The sequence below is a fragment of the Erythrolamprus reginae genome, chromosome 2, assembly GCF_031021105.1.
Source record: "Erythrolamprus reginae isolate rEryReg1 chromosome 2, rEryReg1.hap1, whole genome shotgun sequence".
In the NCBI taxonomy this organism is placed as follows: Eukaryota; Metazoa; Chordata; class Lepidosauria; order Squamata; family Dipsadidae; genus Erythrolamprus; species Erythrolamprus reginae.
Window position 1 is genome coordinate 264,079,373 of NC_091951.1, and position 15,344 is coordinate 264,094,716.

Genomic DNA, 15,344 nt, shown 5'->3' on the forward strand with positions numbered 1-15,344 from the left:
AAGTGAATCTAGCTTCTCCATTGACTTTGCTTCTCAGAAGGTTGCAAAATGACCCCAGGACACAGCAACGGTCATAAATATAAATCAATTGTCAAGCATTTGAATGTAAATCAAATGAGCAAGGAGATGCTGCAATAGTCATAAGTGTGAAAAATGACCATGTTATTTTTTTTCTGTGTCATTGTAACTTTGAACTGTCACTAAACGAACTGTTATAACTCAAGGACTACTTGTATTTGGGGGCAGATACATACTGAGTCAGCCCCAGGAACAGATATGGCTTCTTTTGAGTGCTAAGGAGTGCATGCAGTTATGCTTTCAATCACCTTTTCCGTACAGATCTGGACTGGTGATAGCATCGCTATCATTTTACAAGTAACGGCACTCAGAATAAATACTGATGACAGATGTTGGTTCAGATGATATGCAAAAACAACAAATTATGCTAAACCATTTCTGACAGATGTTTACACTGATTATACATGCATCTGTTAATATAACATTCTGTTCACTTGTTTCAAACAGCTTCCATATCCTCTTTCCTTATGTCTACTTTCCATTCACTCTGATTGGAGATTATCTTGTCTTCTAACACTTTTTTGTCATCTTTCTGAAATTGACTAACTTTCATTAGTTTCATTTTCCTTTTCTGCCATGGTCATTTCCCCCCCATCCTTTACAGAGTCAAAAATGGTTTGTTCCACATTTGGAGCCTCTTACCATGCCTCTATCCCCTTCAAGCTTTCATCATAAACAATCAAGAAAACCAGGATTTTAAATTTATGTGCTTGCCATATGTACAAATGAACATATGCTTATGAATTTGGGGGGAAATGCAACTTTTTCTAAGCAGATATTTGCCATTCTAATTCATTTTATGATGTCTAAACAGCCTCTATTTCTTAAATGCGCCACGTTGTTCTCCTATCTTTCCTGATGGGCCTAATAGGTAATGTGGTCTAACTCAGCTTTGCTTAATTACGGTATTCTTTGCCCTATCACCTTTTAGTAAGAGAAGCTATAAAGTATCTTACTAGCTGTAGTGTACCTATGCCACAGACAGCATTCCCTGCTAATGGAGAGTACAGTACTGATCATGCAACCAAAGTATTGTCAATGTATTCTTTGCAAGATTCAATCTCTAATATAGAGACTTCCTTGGAACCAAATATTCTGTTAGCTTCACCCTGTCATATAGGAGTCATATACTATGTAATGACATATACAGGGGATGTTATGAACTGTAATAGCTGTGAAATATATTTATTACCAAATAATTCACAGATGGAACATGAATTTCACCATTAATCTGACACCCATCTCCTCTTACACATACTGTACGTGTTGCCAATTTTTATTACATTACTGGTATATTTATACTATTACAGCTAGTTTGGTCTAGACCAGGGGTCTTCAACCTTGGCAACTTTAAGACTTGTGGACTTCAACTCCCAGAGTTCCTCAGCCAGAAAGCTGGCTGAGGAACTCTGGGAGTTGAAGTCCACAAGTCTTAAAGTTCGCAAGGTTGGAGACCCCTGGTCTAGACAACCAGTTTTGTCAGGAGACTGAGTTCTAGCCCTTGCCTTAGGCACAAAAGCTGCCTAGGTGACTTTGTGCCAGGCTTTTGCTCAGCTCAACTCATGCATTATTACGGGGAGAATACAGTAGGATGAGGAAGGAATATAGGTATGTTCCTTGAATTATTTATAAAAACAATTGGGATATAAATAAATAAAACTTTGTTTTGTATAAATTTTGGAATAGCCGTTTGATAATTCCATCTTGAGAACTTTGGCACATAATAGGAAATTGATTGAATTTAAAATAATTTACAGATAGAACCTTTCAGATAAATTCCTAATGAGATGACTGCATTGTCTTCCAAATGTCTTAAAAGTCACTCAGACATCTAGATCCATTTACAGGGTCTAATGACTCCTGAATGCATTCTTTTACAAACTGTTTATGCAATGCCAATAGAGTTTAAATCTGAAAAGCTAGTCTGTGGAGAATATTGATGACATTTAGCTCAAACCTAAAATTGAGAATAGAGAAAGCGTTGAAAACTAAACATATTATTAAGCAGATTGTTTGTACTCTCTCATGCATTCCATATTGTTGTTTAAATGTGGCAAAAAAGTGTACAAATAGGTCTTTTTCAAAAAATTAATGCTCTCTAGAATATACTTACATAGAGTCCCATATTGTTTGTACAGTATTTGAGATATCTATCCTTATTTTGTTCTTGAAGTGCCCTCTCTTGGTTGATCTGTGCAATTTCATTACTATTAAGAAAAATAGGTAGTTGTATGCCTTATTTTTTTCATGCACATATAATGAATTTGAAGGAGAAAAAAAATAATTAGGCCATGATATGTGACCTGATGCAGCAAGATTATTCACCAAATTCTTTCTATAATACAATAAGATTCTGTACTTTCTTGATCTGTCAGTTAATAATGTTAGCTGCTTGACTGGTCAGTGATCATAAAATGGATCATAAAAAAAGAATAATCCTGTCAAAAAAACACCAAACACAAATCAAGGTGTTTCAGAAAAATAGTTTTTTATGCCTGTTAAGATAAAAAGTTCAGTAAAATGTTTCATTTTAAATATTCTCCATATTCTTTGAAATATTGACGTATGTCATATAATGCATATAATGTTGGTTTAAAGAGTATTGAGAATATCTGTTCTGAAATATTGCCTTTTTAATGTTGATACTCTTGTGTTTTTTCATAAACATTAAAATCCAGTTTTAGGAAAATGTTTTTCCTGTGTATATAAAAGATAATATTAGGATAATAAATTGAGAGATTAGTTGGGACTAAATATGTTTTAATATGAGTAGGACAGCAGCTTAATTTTCTTTCTTATTCTGCATCTGTTATATTTGTTCATAATCTCTTGATTTTTAAAAAGTGTTCAGAGTAGATATTGTTCACAAAATGCTAAGTATTATGGTGCAAATTATACAGTGTTTGGAAATGTGTTTTGCACCTAAATTATTTACAGATATTTTAGACTGCATTATTTGCTTAGTTATATATTTTAGCATCTCTATTTAGGATCCCATGAAAATATTTGGGAATAATTAGCAAGTTTTGTTTCCTAAGGACCTATTTTGTAGCTGCAATTCATCCCTTCTTTAAAAGTTATTAACCCCAGTGTTCTTATAAGATAACTATATAGCTGTCAATATCTACTGTATATATAGTATGTTAGATTCTCCATTGTCCAGAACTGTTGCTAAAAATTGCAATCTTAATTTACTATTGCCCTTTAGAAAGATGAATTATAATTCAGGCTTGTATTTGCCAAGTGGAGTATATTACCAAGAGGTCAGTGAATAATCTGCAACTAAAAGAATGCTTGGGGGCTTTTTAATAACAACTGAATAATTATGAAGACAAATTGGTAGGGTGATGACAATGTTCCCAGTGGTCAGAGTGATCAGTTGGGTTTTATTGACTGATGGAAGTTTTAAGGATTAACATACCATTCTCCACCACCATTCCCAAGTATATAGCTTAAAATGGGGGTCCAAAACATTCCAGTCCTTAATGGGGCCCACAGTCCATCTTAGCTGAACCTTCTGTGCATTCTAGCAGCCATCTGTGTAGCACAAGTGACTTGGCTCAGTTAGCTTACATCCGTTTCTGCCTGAATTCCAGTGTGCTTTGGATGCATGTGAAACCTCCGTACTGTGCCATCTGCAATGCTTCTTGAGATAAGGAGTTCCATTGCAATCCATCTTTTGAAATTTTTTTCCTGAGATTTCAATGACAAAAAGTATTTCTTGAGCTATAATATAATTAAAGTAAAATATAGAAAAATGGTTTTGACTGAAATGTGCAAGAGGCATGGGCTTAAAATTCACACTGATACAGCTGTCGTTTTTGTTAAATCACGAGACCTATTTGTAAATAAAAGAATCCTATTCTAACCTTGAAGTTTTAATGCTTTGTGCCATATGCGGTTCTTATAAATAAAAGTCACTTGTTTGTGGACATGACATATTTCCATATTTGTTCTTGCCATTTAATAGACACCTTCCTACTAAAGTTAAGAATTCGACAAATTGACTATGACCCAAAAATTAACCATTTATTTTTATTAACTCTGGAGCTTTGTACTAGGATAACCTTTAACAACAGGATAGTTTGGGCAAAAAAAAAAAATAGGGCTCTAAACAGGATGCTTTATTTACATTGTACTTCTGACTTTTGCCTTAGTTGCTGATCACTTGTAACAGTAAAGCAAAAATAGTGTCTTTCAGCTGACAAAGTGAAATATATAGGAGTATGATCGCTGCAAGTCGATTGTAATCCACAAAATAAATTGCTTTTCATAACAGTCATTCACTTAACCCTGATAAATTCATGTGCTTTTTTAAAGAACGGTTTTCTTAAAACATGAAATAGAGTAGTTTTACCAAAAGAAATTGGATAACTGTAGAAAACTGCCTAAAAATACTGAGGTAAGGATATCCTTCCAATCACAACTCAGGTCTATAAAGTCCAGCTCCCATGTATTTATTTTACACAATGCCATGGACTTCCACTTACTAATTTCTGAACTTTAGAATATGGAGAGCTACTGATAACTATATATTTAGAAATGGAGGGACATTAGTTGCACTATCATTTGAAGTATCTTTTCTATTTGCTATTCTAAAAAGTATAGCGGTGGTTCTGAACAATTTGCAGCTTAAATGCCATGATAACTATTGTTCTGTAATGACACGTAAAAGATAAAATTTTGTAATAGGAAATTAATTTTTTTACTCCAAATCTAACTCCTCTACTATTTGATTCACACCTCTTGTATCTAGACTATTTCTAAAATCATAAAAACTGTTTACATTCAGCATTCATTGCTGCTTTCATTTAACTGTTGGATTATTGTGTGCAGATATGGTTGGGAGAAGGGAATTGGGATAATATTAGATTATAAGGTTACTGTTATTATTGTACAGTAATATCTTGAACAAAAATGTGTTTACTTTTTAGACCTTATTTTTGTACTTATATTGGTGATTATATTTGGGTTACATTTATTATTTTTTTTAAAAAAATATGGGTGATTTAATTTACTTCTGTTAAAATGTTCTGTACTGTATTTTGGAAATCTTATTTATAAATACATTATTGTGTGCTTGTATTCCCTTTAATGCTTAAAATGTGTATATTTGAACAGTTTTCTAATATTTGAATTCAAATCCTAAACTCCTTACAGAATTTCCATCTGTAATAAACTTGTTGCACATTGGTTTTTATAATTTAAATGAAGAAACCGTCTAAACATAGTTGTCGTTCCATATACAGACTATCATGAAATAAATCATTAGAACAATATATTTTGTCATTTCTGTGTTTCATTGTTATAATTTTATTGGATGTAATGGATACTTCATAGATGATTAATATAGGGTGTCCCCCCCCAATAGTATGTGACTAACCAGTTTTGGGAACAAATACTAAAATAGAAGAGTCTTTGCTGTAATCCATCAAGGCATACACAACACACACACACACACATACATACACTCACACACACTATGTGGTATATTATCAAGTGTGATGAATAATAGCACAGGTTTGCATAAGAAATGTGCACATCGCATTCAGTAATGAAAAGTGCTTTCCGTCTGGAAGAGATTAAGTTAAATATCTGATCTCAATGGACATATTTTATTTTTCTGAACCACATTTATGATAATCTTATCTTTCTTTTCATGTACAGTAGTTAAGAGAATTGGGAGGCTGGAAATTAATTTTGAGGAGTTGCCTGATACCACATATGAGCAAATGCATGATAACAGCACGGTAGGTTAGCCATACTTACATGAATGGCAATTATATGAGCGTTCAAGGACCAATGTGAAGAAAATTGGATCCTGTGGATATCCAGCTGAGTAAACAGGCTTGAGGAGAGATAGGGGATATGTTGGTTTGAATTAAATACAACAAGGTAAATTTTAAAACACAGTTTTGATGATAATAAAAGCCATTTTCTAAGTTCTTGTGTTCCACTTTATTTCTCTAAACAACCCCTTTGCTAAAATTTGGTGTGTGTTTGGATGTGACCCTGGGTTCAAGTCACACATAACAGTTCCATATTTTTAGGGCTTGTTAGAGGGCAACATACAAAATCAAAATACTACCTTAACATTTATATAATAACTGCAGCGAGACTAGCCCACACACATGTGGAATGACAATAATCTCCCAACAGATAATATGGTTATAAGTAAACTTATGGACTGCACTGAAATGTCCAGGCTTACATTTGAATTACAAAATTATTTATTTATTTATTATATTTGTATGCCACCCCTCTCCGTAGACTCAGGGCGGCTAACAACAATAAAAACAGCATATAGCAAATCTAATATTTAAAATAACTAAAAAACCCTTATTAAAAACCAAACAAGCACACACACAAACATACCATGTATAAATTGTATAGGCCTAGGGGGAAAGGATATCTCAGTTCCCCCATGCGTGATGACAGAGGTGGGTTTTAAGGAGCTTATGAAAGGCGAGGAGTGGGGGCAATTCTGATCTCTGGGGGGAGTTGGTTCCAGAGGGCCGGGGCCGCCACAGAGAAGACTTCCCCTGGGTCCCGCCAATCGACATCGTTTTGTCAATGGGACCCGGAGAAGGCCAACTCTGTGGGACCTAACTGGTCGCTAGGATTCGTGCGGCAGAAGGCGGTCCCGGAGATATTTTGGTCCGATGCCATGTGGGGCTTTATAGGTCATAACCAACACTTTGAATTGTGACTGGAAATAAACAAGAGAAATATTTTTATATAATTTGGGAAAACGTTTACAAATGGCTTGAAACCAGAAGAAACAACCAATAAATAAGTAAATAATGGGGAGGGGGTCCTTCCCGGATCCCTACAAGGAGGCACTTGTGCGCCCCCTCCTCAAGAAGCCTTCCCTGGACCCAGCCATTCTCAATAACTATCGACCAGTCTCCAACCTTCCCTTCATGGGGAAGGTTGTTGAGAAGATGGTGGCACTCCAGCTCCAGCGGTCCTTGGAAGAAGCCGATTATCTAGGTCCTCAGTAGTCAGGATTCAGGCCCGGCTACAGCACAGAAACTACTTTGGTAGCGCTGATGGATGATCTCTGGCGGGCCCGGGACGGGTTTCTTGACCTCTCAGCGGCTTTCGATACCATCGACCATGGTATCCTTCTGCGCCGGCTGGAGGGGTTGGGAGTGGGAGGCACTGTCCTTCAGTGGTTCTCCTACCTCTCTGGTCGGTCGCTGTCGGTGTTAGTGGGGGGTCAGAGGTTGACCTCTAGGTTACTCCCTTGTGGGGTGCCTCAGGGGTCGGTCCTCTCCCCCCTACTATTTAATATCTACATGAAACCGCTGGGTGAGATCATCCAAGGGCATGGGGTGAGGTATCATCAGTATGCAGATGATACCCAGCTTTACATCTCCACCCCTTGTCCAGTCAGCGAAGCAGTGGAAGTGATGTGCCGGTGCCTGGAGGCTGTTGGGGTCTGGATGGGTGTCAACAGACTCAAGCTCAACCCGGATATGACGGAGTAGCTGTGGGTTTTGCCTCCCAAGGACAACTCCATCTGTCCATCCATCACCCTGGGGGGGGAGTCACTAACCCCCTCAGAGAGGGTTCGCAACTTGGGCGTCCTCCTCGATCCACAGCTCACATTAGAGAAACATCTTTCAGCTGTGGCGAGGGGGGCGTTTGCCCAGGTTCGCCTGGTGCACAAGTTGCGGCCCTATTTGGACCGGGAGTCACTGCTCACAGTCACTCATGCCCTCATCACCTCAAGGCTCGACTACTGTAATGCTCTCTACATGGGGCTACCTTTGAATAGTGTTCGGAAACTTCAGATCGTGCAGAATGCAGCTGCGAGAGCTATCATGGGCTTTTCTAAATTTGCCCATGTCACACCAACACTCCGCAGTCTGCATTGGTTGCCGATCAGTTTCCGGTCACAATTCAAAGTGTTGGTTATGACCTATAAAGCCCTTCATGGCACTGGACCAGAATATCTCCGGGACCGCCTTCTGCTGCACGAATCCCAGCGACCAGTTAGGTCCCACAGAGTTGGCCTTCTCCGGGTCCCGTCAACTAAACAATGTCGTTTGGCGGGGCCCAGGGGAAAAGCCTTCTCTGTGGCGGCCCCGACCCTTTAGAACCAACTCCCCCCAGATATCAGAGTTGCCCCCACCCTCCTAGCCTTTCGTAAGCTCCTTAAAACCCACCTCTGTCATCAGGCATGGGGGAATTGACATGTTCCTTCCCCCTAGGCTTATAAAATTTATGCATGGTACGCTAGTGTGTATGATTGGTTTTAATTCGTGGTGTTTTTTAAAGTAATTTAAATATTGGATTTGTCGTACATTGTATTGCTATTGCTGTGCGCCGCCCCGAGTCTGCGGAGAGGGGCGGCATACAAATCTGATTAAACTAAACTAAACTAAACTAAATAATACATGGATATAATTGATAATTGCAAATAACATCCTTCCAAGGTGGGTAAAATGAGGACCCAGATTGTGGGGGCAATATGCTGGCTCTGTAAAAAATGCTATTGCTAACATGTAAGCTGCCCTGAGTCTAAGGAGAAGGGCGGCATAAAAATCGAATAAACAAACAAACATACTGAAAATGTAAATAATTTATATAGGGACTAGATAAAGTAATAACGAGATACATAGTTTGCTTTTTGATTCTCTTTCCTTTTCCTCTCTTTTTCTCTTTCTTCCTTTTTGCTTTCTTCTTTTTTCTCCCTTTTCTATTTGTATGTTTTAATTGTTATTTATTTCCGACTTTTTTAAAAAAAACACAGTTCCATATATATATTTCTTGAGCAGTGAAGGCCTGCTCGTTTTTGGCGCCACCGCTGCGCCCTCTGAAGCCATTGCGGGCACTTGCACACTCATTTGCATGAGATTTGGCTTCTGTGCATGCGCAGCAAGCAACATCTCATGTGATGACACGTGCGTGAGCAAATTTTGGCAAGTTTTGCCAATATTTTTGCTTCTACACATGCGCAGAAGCAAAAAACCAGTGAATATCGCTCAAATCTCATGCTCGTGGCTTCAAGCAAGATTTCGCATGCGCGGAAGCCGAATCTTGCGTGGGGGTGCACATACACACGGGGATGTGCAGCTGCGTGCACAGTTCCCATTTTCCCACCTGAAGCTGCGCACTGGTCCGCGTAACCAGCAGCCCATTGCTGGACTCTTGAGATGATCACAAAATCCCAGAGGCAACTATCCAATATCCTTTGATCTTTAGATTTTTGAAATGAAGATGAAGAAGCATTTTCTTTAATTATCAGTGCATTCAGCCATATACCCACAGAGAAGCATGTCAGTTTAATACCTATGGCATGACAGCCTGTGAAACTTTCTGTATTAGAAACAGAATTTGGCAAGTAATGAACAGAAGCAGCCTCCTTTTAATTTAAGTATCAATCATACAATATTATGCATGCTGCGCCAGGAAGTTCCATTTATTCTAGCTCATGTTCAATTTATTTTTGCTATGGACTTGAAAAAATATGTTTGGAATTGTGTGAAAAATTTCCAATCCTAACTGTACTGGGGTTAAATTGCTAGCATCTATCAATTGTTCTTGCATAGAACTATTAATGGGAACCCCTCTTAAGGAATCTTCTGCATAGATTTTGAAATTAATATAAATTGTTTTCTAATATTTGTTTTTAATAGCTTTTGCATCAAATGTAAAAAAAATTCTACAAACTGACATACACCCCATAGTACTGTAATGCTACTTAGCACTAATGACATAGAGCTTTAAGTATTTATAAATAAGAACTCATGAAAACCATTAGGGCATTTTTATTGATTTGTTAGTTGCCTCCTTTGGATTCACATCAACTCGGTATGTAACAGTAATACAACAAAATTCCCATTTGGTTCATTGAAGTCAAACTACACCAATTATTAAGTCTCTGCATGATATCAGAAATGATGTAAGTTAGGTCTTGATCCAAGTTTGTTATTTCTGAAATTACTGATGAGACATTTGTTCACAATAGACCTTGTAGTAGGAAAGCCATGCTTGTCTGTGGTAGCAGGCCATAGTGGACAATGACACTGTATTTCCTCAGATCGTGTATGGGAGACCTATATCTGCATGCAGATAACACCTAATCTGATTTTCACAAGCAACAAAAAAAATAACAGTTGTTGTGTTTGGCTCTGGCCCAGCTCCAGCCCCAAGGAATGTAGAGGTGGATGCAGGGGAAACATCAACATGTCATAGGCCTGTTTTATTGCCGACAGAGTCAGGTAGTGCAGTTTCCTTGGACGAAGAAGAAGGTGGGGGTGACTTGGAAGAGGGGGGCTTGGCACACAGCCCAGGAAGCCAATCTCCATTATCTTCGGTTGATTCGGATGAGGAAGTGTTAGATCCACTCATGCACAGAATTATGCATCGAAGAGACCAATTGAAGAAATATTACAGGAGATGAGAGAGGCCACCTGTGTTTGGGTGGGGCTCCAGTAATTAGAGCTGCTGATATAAATAGCAGCGTGCTGGCTTGGCCATTGTGGAAGATTATCTGATCGTTATTTCTTCAGGACCGTGCCTTGCTGTTTCCAGACTTTGTTGATTTTTCATAGCTTTGAAACCAAAGCAGAGCAAAGTGTGTGTGTCTCACTTCATGGAAGAAGGAGGGCTGTGACGTTTCTTCACAGCTGCTAGCTAAGTACTTCAGGACTGATTAAGGAGATTGTACAGCCTACAAGGTTGTTTTGGGACAAGTGTTCTTTGCAATACAAAAAGGGTGCTTGTTTCTTTTGAATTTTGTGAACTTTCAAGTGTGTGTGTGTCTGAAATTTTTACCCTTGAATTTTCGGGAGACTCATACCATAGAGCCCTGCAGAACAACAGAGACAATGATATTTAATGGGAGCAGACCTTACAACAAACCTACTTTGCCACCACATCTAGCCCAACAGCATCATCACTGGCCCTTACATTAAATGATGACATGTGGCATTGCCAGCAATATCCTTCTGAATTTTGTGTACTGTAGGACAGAGGAGATAAACTAAGATAAATACAGTAATGAGCACACGTTTGATGTTAAGAAAAACTTTGACATAAGGAATTAAAGACAAAAGTAATACCTGAGCATTTTTTCAATCTTTTAAATCATAACTGAGTACAACTATTGCAAATCTTTAAAACGTCCATTTTGGGAAAGTAAGCTTTTTATCAACACCACTGATTGGGAAACTGTTGAACTTGCATACATCAGGTTTCAGGCTTTCAAAAGGTTTCAGCAACCACAATGGGGTACAAACGCATTGCAGTAGCTAATTGTGAGGTGTTTTAATCTGATTTAGGTGTTATCTGCACACACTGTTATCCTTTGCCACCTCATGCCAATTTAAACCCTACATCAGTCCAATTACACTGCATTGAGTATATGAGCTGCAGCTATGAAACTATTTTAATAAAATTTGTTAGATGGAAAAGTAGCTACCAAACTTGATATTTAGTATACGATAAATCCCTTTGAGCTGCATAAATCTTGAACTTGCTATACATTTAAAAAGAACTCACCAACACAAGAAAATTGGAGGCTGTTTTTTAAAATAAAAATGATAAACTTAAGGGAAATAAATAACATTACACAGGATTGCACTGTCAATTAGAAAATAGTTTTATTGTTCAAAGAAGTTTCAAAGAACTTTATCGATTAATTACCGGTATTACCACCACATTTTTCAACTTCCTTCTATTGGTAATATCACTGTTTGGTACCCATCGATCATGGCAGAAAAATAGAAGATTACCTTTTTAAAATAGTGATCATGAATAATCTTTCCCTTGATGTCTTGAGAGTAAGATGGACTGTCTGTTTCTACCAATCTTTAATGTTCTGGAGGTTAGCATGGTCAATTTGGACATTAACCCTCGAATGGGAGCAGGATCAGCCGGGTAAGTCTTGTGAGAAAACCAGCCAGCATTCTGAAACCAAGAGAATTTTGAGGACGGCAGCCATCTTGCTTTCATTGTATTCCAATGCCTGGAAGGAGACACCAACCATCTCAATGGCTTCAAGCCCTGAAGGGATCTGCAGGAGCACAACCAGCCAAATTATAAGAAGAAGAATAGAAGAATAGATTTTTTATTGGCCAAGTGTGATTGGACACACAAGGAATTTGTCTTGGTGCATATGCTCTCAGCGTACATAAAATAAAACATACATTTGTCAAGAATCATGTGGTACAACACTTAATGATTGTCATAGGGCTCAAATAAGCAATGAAGAAGCAATATTAATTAAAATCTTAGGATATAAGCAACAAGTTACAGTCATACAGTCAACATGGGAGGAAATGGGTGAAAGGAATGATGAGAAAAACTAGTAGAATAGAAGTGCAGATTTAGTAGAAAGTCTGACAGTATTGAAGGAATTATTTGTTTAGTAGAGTGATGGCGTTCAGAAAAAAACTGTTCTTGTGTCTAGTTGTCTTGGTGTGCAGTGCTCTGTAGCGACATTTTGAGGGTAGGAGTTGAAACAATTTGTGTCCAGGATGTGAGGGGTCAGTAAATATTTTCCCCGCCCTCTTTTTGACTCGCGCAGTATACAGGTCCTCAATGGAAGGCAGGTTGGCAGCAATTGTTTTTTCTGCAGTTCTGATTATCCTCTGAAGTCTGTGTTGATCCTGTTGGGTTGCAGCACCAAACCAGACAGTTATAGAGGTGCAGATGACAGACTCAATGATTCCTCTGTAGAACTGTATCAGCAGCTCCTTGGGCAGTTTGAAAGTCCTGGAGTTGCAGCCTTTTTCGAAAAGTAGGTGACAATTATGTTCAGAAGGCCTTTTTACAAATTTGTCTTGAGTGCTAAATCTACCTGTTCCTGGGTTGGAAGGCCCTGCTTGCTATCCCTCATGCCTCCTACCCTAATTGGACTATTGCAATATACTCCACTGTCCTTGCAGATCACCTGAAAGCTACAACTGCTCCAGAAAGAAGCAGCATTGCTAGTTACAGGTATGCCTATATGATATTCTCTATTCTTCACTCTTTACTCTGAGCTGCATTGGTTTCCTACGGGCTTCTGAGTGCGATTCAAGGTGTTATATAAAGACCTGCGTGGTACAGGTAAGATAATCTGGGAATGCCTTTCTTCAGTGCTATCATCTTGTCCCAGATGTTCCAATATGTTGGGCATGCTTTGGGTCCCACCCTTGAAACATTGCCATTCCTGTGTTCCTCATTCCTGACTTAAAGTGATCCTGGCGGCTTGCTTAGGCGTTTGGACATGAATGGTTAGGAGTTTCCATCCAGAAGAGCAAAAGAAATATGATCGCTGATCAGTTCCTGTTTTTCTCTTTTTGCAGGAATTGTTTGATTCTTACACTTTGTAAGCTGCCCATAATCACAATGTTTGAACTGGAGAACAATATAAGTGAGGATGATGACAATAAGATAAATAGACAGAAGAGAAAGAGATATACAGTGTTCCCTCGATTTTCGCAGGGGATGCCTTCTGAGACCGCCTACGAAAGTCGAATTTCCGCGAAGTAGTAATGCGGAAGTAATTACACTATTTTTGGCTATGAACAGTATCACAAACCATCCCTTAACACTTTAAACCCCTAAATTACCATTTCCCATTCCCATAACAACCAACAAACATCTCCCACTGGGCCCGCTGAATTTATGCATGGTATGCTTGTGTGTGTGTATGTTAGTATAGGGTTTTTTAAAACTTTTCATATTTTAATTAATTGGTTTATGTATTGGATTGTTTTTTCACTTGTTGTGAGCCGCCCTGAGTCTTCGGAGAGGGGCGGCATACAAATCCAAATAATAAATAAATAAATAAATTTACTCACCATTATTACTGGTACTCACCATTGAATAAGACACTTAGTGATCCTGATATCTATAAACATAATTATTTATTAACAATAATTATTTTTTTGCGATAACAACATTGATTAAGTGAGATTTCAGCCAATCCGCAATGGCAGCCGAAAGTTTGGCAATGACATATGACGTCATCGGGCAGGAAAAACTGGTATAAAAAAAAGCACGAAGTATTTTTTAATTAATATTTTTTGAAAAACCGTGGTATAGGCTATTCGCGAAGTTCGAGGGAAGACTGTATATATTTTCCATTCACTCTCCCTTAAACAATATCCAGCCCATTTTGGATCTGGTTAGGTTGTTCAGATGTGCCTCAATCAACACTGCAATATTGACAACTTGAGTTTTTCCAAAATGTTGTTAATGTTCTTTTGCTGGTCAGAGCCTTTAGAAAACACAGAAAAGAGAACATGACTATTTTTTGGTCAAGTCTTAATCTATGTCACAATCCCCTGCATTGTACCAGATTGCTAATCTTAGTCATAAAACCTTACAAAGATTTGGTTTGAGAGGTGAGATCAGCTGTAGAAAATCCCTGTTCCCTGTCATAATTAAAAATAAAAGTCAGGTTTGGAACACTTAAACATTCTTTAAAAACAGAAATGGGAGTGTTTGTGTTTTCTACTTTTTAGATGGAATCTGCATTTCATTTAAGAAAATGCAACCTGGTGTAGAATAGTTACAGAAATCATATTTAATGCCCTTGGTCACTGGAGAATTAATGATTATTTTTTTTCCAAAGAAGAAAAGCACATAGCACATGCTGAATGATGGATCCATGGCATAGGAAAGGAGGAAAATAGTGATGAGGGGGAAAGCTAAATGCTACTTTGATGAAGAGAAAGACAAGACTTTTATCTTAAGAAGGGGCATTGTGTTCTTCCAAACACAGGAACAATGGAAGCCTTATTCTCTTCACCCCATGCACTGCTCTAACACTAAAGGTTCTGTAAAAGGAGTAGAGGAAGAGAGCTTTTGTACAGGAGAAAGAAAGAACAATTCATAAGCACAGAGGATGGGAAGATTCGTTGGTTGTCTGGAATTTGCATTTCATTTAAGAAAATGCAACCTGTTGGATGGCACTAGGGTTGACTTGATGTAGAATAGTTACAGAAAGTCGTGCTGTACACAGATGTTAGCTTTAGCTTACAGTTCTATAGAGAAGGTTGCATAAGGGGTATAAATGAACAATAACATAAGGCATGATTGGTTGTTCCATGCATAGAATAGTTAATGAATGGCGCTCTGCATATAAAAACGAAGAGAGAGAAAAGCAAAGAACGATGGTTTGTTTCTTTGTAAAATGGAAGTATCATTTCATTTGCAGATATTTCTGTAATTCAAAGAAAAAGAGACAATTTCTTCTAGCTGCTTCTTCCTGGGGGTTTCTCCATTATGGTCTTCCTTCCTTCCTTCCTTCCTTCCTTCCT